We start from the raw sequence: 9,821 nt of genomic DNA, 5'->3' as shown, positions 1-9,821 counted from the left end.
TGGTTTCATAAAGAAAGTCATAAATAAATGTCATCTAAGTTTCAATGTTTTGAGATTTCTTCTAAAATGTGATATGCACTATTTACCTAATTACTGACTGACTGACTGACTGACTAGAAATACACTCATCATTTAATATTGAAAAACAGTTATTTTTAAATGCACATGTTTTTTTTTATTATTATTATTTTAATTTTGTAATTTATATTCTCTTCTAATAAAAAGTAAGGCTGTTTCTCTTATTATTCTATCATAAAGAGACAATCTTCTGTTGAAAATCATCCATAAAGGCATTCTATTATCACACTGTACAGTTTGATCTAAAAACTTTCATAGTAAAGGAATGAAATACAAAATTTTTTTATTCTAATACAACTTCATGCATAAAAAGTGACACGTACAGATTGCCTCTTCAAATAAATCCAATAATTCCAAAACGTGCAGTTACAGATTTTAAATGAGCTTCTTATATCTTCTCAAAATACTTCTTATTTGCTGAATTGCCATATATGATTGCCTTTGAAAATTTCACGACGTGTTAATACGTAAGTATCTCTCATGCTTTTAAAAATACGGTTTCTGTTGTTTACGAAATGGAATGGCAAGTCGATTCAATTTCTGCCTCAATGGGGAAATATTTGTCATGTTAATATTTTTCTTTTAAACGACACATAAAGGCCAGTACTGGTAAACAAGGAAAAAGTGAATCTGCCTGCTTTTTGCATATTTGAATAATCCAATGCAAAAAGATGAAAGTATGGTTTAATATGAGATTACTTTTCAGCTCAATACAATTTTCAAATCATACTTTCAGTTTATCAAATTATGACAAATTTGAATTTACTGAGATTTTTATTTCTTGTGTGTAGATTTAACATTAACCATGAAAGCTGTGTATGGTTTTTTGTAAACAAAGCTACATGACAATATTACAGTACCTGTTTTGAAACAGCTTTCATATAACCTATATTGTTTATTATCAATTTTAGTAGCATTCATGAGCTAATTAAAAGAAGTTTTTTTCATGTTCAGACATTTGATGCTTATGCAGGGAACCTATGTGTGTCCATGTGTAGATTATGCATATTAAGTAAGCAATGTTATTTATAAGACCATATGTAATTTTAGCAAACATTGAGTTTGATATAGGACAGTATTCAATTTTTTTTCCTTCCCTTAAAATTACGTACTACTAATGTCAGTTATTCTGGATGAGTACAATAAAAAAGGAAATACATGAATACTTACTTTGAAATACATGAATTTTCAACTGACTTGGGTTTATACTTCTGACTTGGAAACTTTATCCTTTTTTTTTTTCATTTATTCAAGTTTAGGTAAGTATTTACCATGCGTAAACTTTCCAACATGGTAATTTGGCCACCAGCGGCTGAGCGTTAAAGTCGCTGAACACTGGTAGTTCGAATCCAGCAAACTCGCTGGCTGCATGGGCATTTTCGTGGTTTTCCCTGTCTTACATATATACAAGCCAGTTTCCCTTAGAAAGTCCTCCATGAAGGCATCCCTCTCTTTAGGCAGATAGCCCTAGTTTGCTTTGCCATAATCTCAATAAAACCAAACAAAAAACAACATGAGAATAAGAGAATTTTTCCGTAAACTGTAAATTATTTGCCACTTTTTACAAGAGTAAAAGGAATTGCATTTTTGTCCATATGTTTTAACTTTTTAGGTGAAAATCGATCCATGTATACATGTACAAACTAATTGTGTTTCTTATCTGTTAAAAAATTAGAAACAAACACTTCAATCATTCATCGTCAATTTAGAATTTAAAAAAAAAGAACAAATATGAAAATGTTCATGCTTCCTGTTAAAACTGACTGTGGACGTTTGACAATGTATATTGAACTGGAATATTTTGCAAGTTAATATATGCTTCTAAAAATATGGAATGGCAAGTCAGTCATACTTCTCCAGTGATGTGTGCCAAATTGCTAAACATATCTGAGTAAACAAAAAGGTAATTCTAAATTTCTATGTATGAAAGAAATTTCCAGATTACATAAACAGTATTTTTCAGTTTTCTACTCTTAGTATTTTCTCACATATCAATAATTCATTTTAAACTATATAGCCCACCAGCGGCCGAGCGGTAAAGACGCTGAAAACTGGTAGTTCGGTCTTTTGTTCGAATCCCGCGTATGGGCTGGCTGCATGGGCGTTTTCGTGGTTTTCGCCATGTGTAACGTGTATACGAGCCAGTTTCCCTTAGAAAGTCCTCCACGAAAGGCATCCCTTCCCTAAGGCAGATAGCCCTAGTGTCCTTTGCCATAATTAAATACACCACACCACACCTTATAAACTATAATCATTTTCAGAATTAAAAAAAAAAATTAACATTCATTGAACTGTCTTATTGTTGGTTTATGAATGCAAGGACAGTCAATGTGCTTTAAAATTCAGCATTCAGATAAATGTTTACTGTTTTGATGAGTAAATGTGAAAATAGAGTATTACTTTTGTTTCTCAGAGAATGAAGATATGATTTCTGACAATTTGATCAATTGCGTCATATGTCAGTTAATGTTTTTGTTATATTTCAGTTCATAGAACAGAGTAAAACCTTCAATAGATTTCTTATGTCATACTGTGAGTTAGCAAATAATGCATAATCTGAATTTTCTGTTGCTTTTGTATAACACCTCGCCTGAAATCGATAATACTTAAATTTACTATAGATATGCTCTTGAAAACTGTTATGATTTTTAGGAAAAAAAGAAATATACATTACATTTTTTAAGATCTGTGTGCATACAAAAACAAGCATGGGATTTATTTATCTTTTTAGAATCTGTGTTTGTATCACCTATATTGTATATTATTAATTCCATTATTATTCTAATAATAAGTCAGAAATGATGAAGTAATGAGTAACTTCCAGTAATGATCAAAATAAGCTTTTTACACATTCAGACATTCATTCTCCTTAATCATAAGGAAACATGAAATATTCAATACAAGTTCCTGTGTAGGATGAGCATGTGAACTAGTGAATGATATGCAATTTTTCAATTTTCGGAAGCAATAAGTTTTATACACTATTTAATCTTCGTCCCCCCCATCCCCAATAAAATATCTTTATATTCATTTCAGCTATTCTGTATAATTGGCTTACCAGCAATACATTACAGAGTTTTCAAATATATCTTTATTTCATGCAAACTTAATTGACATATTCTTTTTTTATTCAGGTTTCGCTACTTAATTCATCATGTAATGAGGTTTGGAGAGTGTTATAACTTGTAGCAGTTACGCATTATGAATAATAACCTATATATCCGTTAAGAGAAAATTTAAAGTAATTCATTCCAATTTAAGTAACGAAATTGTTCCTTCCGACACACACTGACAGATAGATAGACAGACAGACAGTGAACGTTAACGTTTAAATCAAAACGATTACGGTTAGGTCTGCGTGTTCGCGAATTGACAATAAATTTAAGATAATTGCTAATCCCCATTTTTAAATGAAAGTAAAATGCTGAATTTCCTTCAATGCTTAATATTTTCTAATCTTTTCAATTTTTTTTTTTTTTCCTGGAAGACTGCTCAAAATGTAACATATAGTTAAAACTGTAACAAGAATGAGTTACCTCAACTTAGCTGAAGTTCGATTCTCCTATCCCATAATTAAATTTCTTACTGCTTTCATTATTTTCAATTACTGGTGGTAAGATTAATTTAAAAAGAAATTTTTAATTTCAATAGATGCATTCCAAGCAGTCCAAAATATTCAAGCAAATGCAAAAGCATAAAAACAGTTCTACAGAATGCGTGTTGATAACGGTGACATGAATGTGACCGTTGGAATTCAAACAGCAATTTGAAAGAAATAGCATTATGTGTGTTCATAACGATGACGTGAATCTGACCGTTGGAATTTAAACAGCAATTTGAAATAAATAGGATTGTAGTTCGTCTGTTACTTGCGTTCTTACACGTATCTACAAAGCTGATATATTCAGTGTCAATCAAATTAAATTTCGTAGTATTTAATTGTGTTTCAGTTAACAAAGGGGTATCTTGTGTGTAAGCTAACATGAGAAACGAAAACAGAATTATAAGGAACTAAATAAATTTTCATCTTACATATGAAAAATGAATTGCACACATTTGAAATTTTTTCTTTATTAATAAAATTGAAGGAAAATGAGTGTATTACTTACAAAATTTATGTATTGCATTGTTTACTTTACTTTTTCCTAGTAGGTCATTTAATGTAGAGATTTCAAATTCCAAACAGTGCAAATTAAGGGTGTGTGGAATTTGAAATCAATTTAAAAGGTAAGTGCATTTTCTTTTCTTTTTTCTTCTTAAACCTTCAATTCTCATTCAATTTCACTCTTAGGCAAACTGGAAAAAAAAAAAAAAAAAGCTTACATATAATATCAATAGTGTGGTGTTTCCTTTCGATCACTTGCAGTTCTCTAACACATCTAATATCCAGTTTCTATTCATAATTAAAATTTTTTTCAATACAGCTTCAGAAAATATTTAACTAACCTTCAGAAATACCAACTTTGGAAGCAGAATTGACAGTTTATGAATAAAAAATTCATTGTTGTAATGCGATTTATAGTTGAGGAATAAGGATTTAATGTATCTATGATTGCAGGAAGTTAAGTATTTATCACAAAAATGAAACTTCTCATTTATTATGAATTTACTCTGTATTACAAATTCTTATTTATTTTGTCTTGATAGGAATTTCATGACGATTGCTTTAATTGTCTCCCTTAAGAGTGTTAGTGTAAATTATTTTCTTTTTAATGTCTTTGCTCCTACTGTAGGCAAATCTCACAAGCACATACTATCAGTTTCAATTTAAAGAAAATATCATGATTTCATTATAACAAAGAATTTGATCTTGGTATACAAGAGAATAGATATGACAGTTAAATATGCAAGGATTGATAACCATATTTGAATAATCAAGCAAGAATATTCCAATATCTTGATTCCTTGGTATGTATGCATTTATATATAACTGCTGTTAATAACTCGAACAGTATTTTCAATTGAACTTGCAGAGCAGTTTCTCACATGTTAAAAAACTACCAAAAAATATGTTGTTTGAAAGTCTTAGAAAGTGACTTAGAACTACATCTCTTCACTTAGTCTGATAGCCAATTTTGGATATTTAAATAAACCAATTCATGAAGGTGACCAACTTGTACAATATCAGATAGTCTTCAGCTCATTAAAATTATAATTAAATTCTGTAAATTTACAAGTAATGGATATTAATGGAAATTTCTTTTGCTGATGTACAATATTTAATGTGGGAGATAATCTCAATTGCTATTTCTCTACTTTTGAAAGACAATTTTCAGAAACAAGCTACCTCATAAGCGTGAATAAGATAGGATCCATATAACAATATCTGTTTCTTGTTTTGAAATAGTATTCCTATCACCTATATTATATGATGTTAATCCTAGTAATGATAATACATGACAATTCATACATGAAAAGTACTGATAAAAATTTTGATTCTTACACATTCAGACATCTGATGTTTATGGAATGAGCCAATCTTTCTTACACATTAGACTTCTAGGAAAAAAATACACACACAGAAAAGGGAAAAGAAACTTTGAAATGCAATTTAGTATTTTTATGAAGCTATATTTTCTAAGGAGGTTAAAACACTGTTATTCTCTTGGACACAGGTAGCATTTAGATGAACGACAACCAATGTGTCTTATAAACAGGAATGTCTATAATAGACCGAGACTTACGTTTTAATAAGTGAATGACTGTTGAGCAGGCAGGAGACTGACTAATCAAGTGGAAAATTTCCTCCAAACCTACGTCTACAATCATTCAATTCGTGTTTCGTCCTTCATGAAGGCAAGTGTAAAATTAAAAATCAAAAGTAAATACATAGTGAAGAATGTCCAAAAAGAAATACCAATAAAGTGGTACCTTAAGAAATTAGTAATTAAAATAAAAGTCTAAAAGGAAAATACCAATACTTACTTTTACTGACATGTACCAAATAGAAGTCATCTTTAGCACTATATCTGTTAGAAATTACTTATGAAATTTATCTCCTAGATGGGCATACATGTATCTCTTTTGCACGTGATTAAAAATACTAATTCCTGACTTATGACACATATACACATTTTTTGAACAAAGTGAGTTAAATTTCTTTTAGAACCTGCAGATAAACTTATTCATGCTGGATGCACAGTTGATTTATATTGCTTTCCTCCTATGTGTGATGTCAATATGAGCCACTTTCCCTTAGAAATTCATCCCATCTACCAGTTAGCCGTTATGTGCATTTTCATAATAAAGTCGTTGCCACGAGCGACCGAGTGGTAAAGACGCTGAACACTGGTAGTTCTTTCCGAGGTTGAAATCTCACGAACGCGCTGGCTGCATGGGCGTTTTCTTGGTTTTACCCATGTGTTACGTGTATACGAGCGAGTTTCCCTTAGAAAGTTTTCCACGAAGGCATCCCTCCCTTTAGGCAGACAGCCCTTGTGTGCTTTGTCATAATTAAATTGAATAATCATAATAAAGTCACCACTATACAGCTGTTATAAAACTGTTGCACAAAGGAATTGGGAAATGCTAGCAATATGTTTGAATATGTGACATGAATATGCTTGATAATTACTAACCTACTGCGTTCACATGCATGTAACAAGTCAAGAATCTTCTGATATTATTTTATTATGTATTGCCAGTATGTATAAAAAAACATTTCACCGTAATTCACAAAAATATCACAAGAATTAGTGATTCAGCATTCAGTCCAACACATTTCACAGCATCTAAAACTGCACAGAATTTACACCGTAGTAATGCAATAACATCTGCTAATGCAAGTACGAAACAAGTTAACATTCTATTGTAAGGTACAAATCTTCATTTAATGCTTTAGCCATGTCCACTGAATAAAAAATGTGAATTTCCTTATATAAAAAAAAAAAATTAAAGAATTAAAATGTTTATTAAAAAGAAAACATGCATTGCATATAATAGCAGTACTTCTGTTTTAATGATGTGTCATGGTTAATCATAATACATTATATGAATGTATCTTAATAATTGTTGATTCAGTTTTCATAGCTATACTCTTTAAAGCAAAATCTATGCTGCAGTATTATAATGATATTTGAAGTAAATGTGAATCAAGTTTAGATTCTACTATATTAATCAAAAATGTTCATATAAGCTTTATAGATATATATTGCACAGTTATGAATAATAGATATAAAATTCATATTTTACACTGAATAATCATATGAAATACTAATGAAGTATACTAATTTTTACAATGTTTGAAATACAATAATTCTTAATAGTAATTATGTACGTAACAGCATTTTATTCTGTTTACACATCTGTTGTATCTTAATATGTTGTTTTTTGGATGTGTTATCTGAATTTCAGTAGGTAATTTGCCCTAGTCTGCTGTTACAAATCAAGTTTATATTACAGTATACAAAAAAAAAAAAGGTTCATATATGCTTCATGTCTTAAAAAATACAATTTTGATTCATATTTTGAAGTAAAGAACACTATGAAATACTGAAAAAGTAGACTGTGTTGTCCACTGTTTGCATACATATACAAGATAAAGCATGTAATGTGTATAATAACATTTGTTTCTGTTTCAAAATTTGCATTTCTTGTAGTAGCAATGTCACTATGAGCCAGATTCACTGGGTAATTCATTTCACCAGCTCTTCGCTGCTGCACACAGGATATGCTTTTGTCGTTGTGAATACATGATATCGATATCCAACTTGATTTGATTATACCTTGCATGTAATAAATAGAATTCATCTTTAGCACTGTATGTCTCGAACAGTTTTAGTGAATTTTATCTCTTAGAACAGTGTGCATTTCTCTTTGATGTTTACACATAGGGTAAATAATGAGAATTGTTTCATTATAAACCTGAGGTTGAACTCACAGAGTCAAGTTTAATTTTTTTGTACAATTATGGGAAAGTATATTAAAGAAACTTATTAAACTTATGCATTTAGTGTAACTTGAAACTTGTACCCTGAATAATCATAATATATTACATGAATACAATTAGGAACTGCTGATTAATTGTTCATTACTAGTATTACGAGCAGGTCCAGCACAAAGAATCTACATAGTACTATTATGAAAACTTCTGAGAAATACTGAATCAAGTTTACATTGTATTATATCAGTCCAAAATGCTTGTATATGCTTTATGTATATCTATGGATTAATATTTGTGAAATTTACTTGTTTCACATTTTAATAAGTACTTTAAATACTGCAAAAGAATAAGAAAATTTCTAAGGTATTCACAAATCCATTTGTAATAAAAAACAGCATGCACTTCATATAATGGCAGTTGTTTATGTTTTGCACTAGTAGCTGTTTTCTAAGATCTGCTTTTTAGTACTATTTAAGTATCTGAATGAACAAGGGAAATTCAGAAGGGATTTCTGTAGTAATGGAGCTTCGATATCATAATGCTATTAGTCCTCTTCCTTATTCTGTGAAATATTTAGGGACATAATAATCAGTTGGTGTTTGTGTAATAGGGACTGTATATTGTTAGTGATAATAATAAGTGTCGAATTCATATTTCTAACTTATTAATGATATGAAATACTACAGAAGTACACAAAATTTTTAAAAGTTTAATTACACGAATTCAGAGCAGAAAGCAACATGTTATGTACGTAAAAGCAGTTTTTCTGTGTTTTCAAATCTATATTTTATGTGTGTTGTTTGTTAGGTGTCTTATGTGAGTATAAACCAGTTGTCCATTCGAAATTCATCCCAGTAAGCATTTTCCCCTAGTCTGCCATTATATTTGAAGTTTAGTTTATATTAATGAAAAATGTCCTCAATAATACAACTTTGATTCATATTTTGAAGTGAAGAACGATTTGAAATACTGCAGAACTGGAAGAATTTTTTAAGTGTTTCATACAAATATCGAAGAAAATAGTTGTTTCTCTTTCAAAATACTATGTACTTTAATGTTTAATGTGAATATCAATCAGAATTTCTCTCATGAAGCAGTTGTCCTTTGTTTGCTTTTCCTAATTCATTAAATTAAGCTATTGTATCACTGCTGCACACATGAAATCACAATGACATCCGACTGTTATTTTATTATTAAAAACGTGTGCGAAAAAAAAGACGAAAATCGCTAATTTTAAACGCGAAAAATCGCTTAATCAAAATGTAAACAAACCACCCATAACCTTAATTAATGATATTTTCGCATAAATTTCTTTCTTAATTGAAAGGTACATGGCCAAGAACTCGCATTGTACTAAAAAAACGGTCAAAGATAGTTCAGAATAACCCAAAAAAAACGCCGAATGCCAAATGTAAACAAACCGTGTAAAATGTTAATTATGCATCTTTTCCAATTTTTTTCTTTATTATGTTAAAGTACTAACTCTGCATAATCACATTTTATGAAAAAGAAGTTAAAACAAATTCAGATTTCAGCAGAAAATAAGAAAATGCGAAATGTAAACAAACCCTGTAAAATGTTAATTATTCATTTTTTCGGCGAATTTTCTTTAATAAGTGAAAGTGAAATGCCCATAAACTGAAATTATAATAAAAATCAGTTTGAAAACAATATAGAATTACGCACAAATTGACTAAATTCATAACTTTAACAAACCACGGAAATTTCCGTACAAAATTATTTTCGCCGTATAGGTTACGGTCGCTCGACCCTCCAGCTCTTGGACGTTGCAGACATTTCTGGACGGTAATGAGATTTTCTTTTCGCCGTATGGGTGACGGTTGCTCGATAGTGCATTTTT

Source organism: Stegodyphus dumicola, chromosome 2 (genome assembly GCF_044657685.1).
Source record: "Stegodyphus dumicola isolate Sdum_Otavi_A_Nest chromosome 2, ASM4465768v1".
In the NCBI taxonomy this organism is placed as follows: Eukaryota; Metazoa; Arthropoda; class Arachnida; order Araneae; family Eresidae; genus Stegodyphus; species Stegodyphus dumicola.
The sequence above is the reverse complement of the archived record's forward strand: the minus strand, read 5'-3'. Positions refer to the sequence as shown.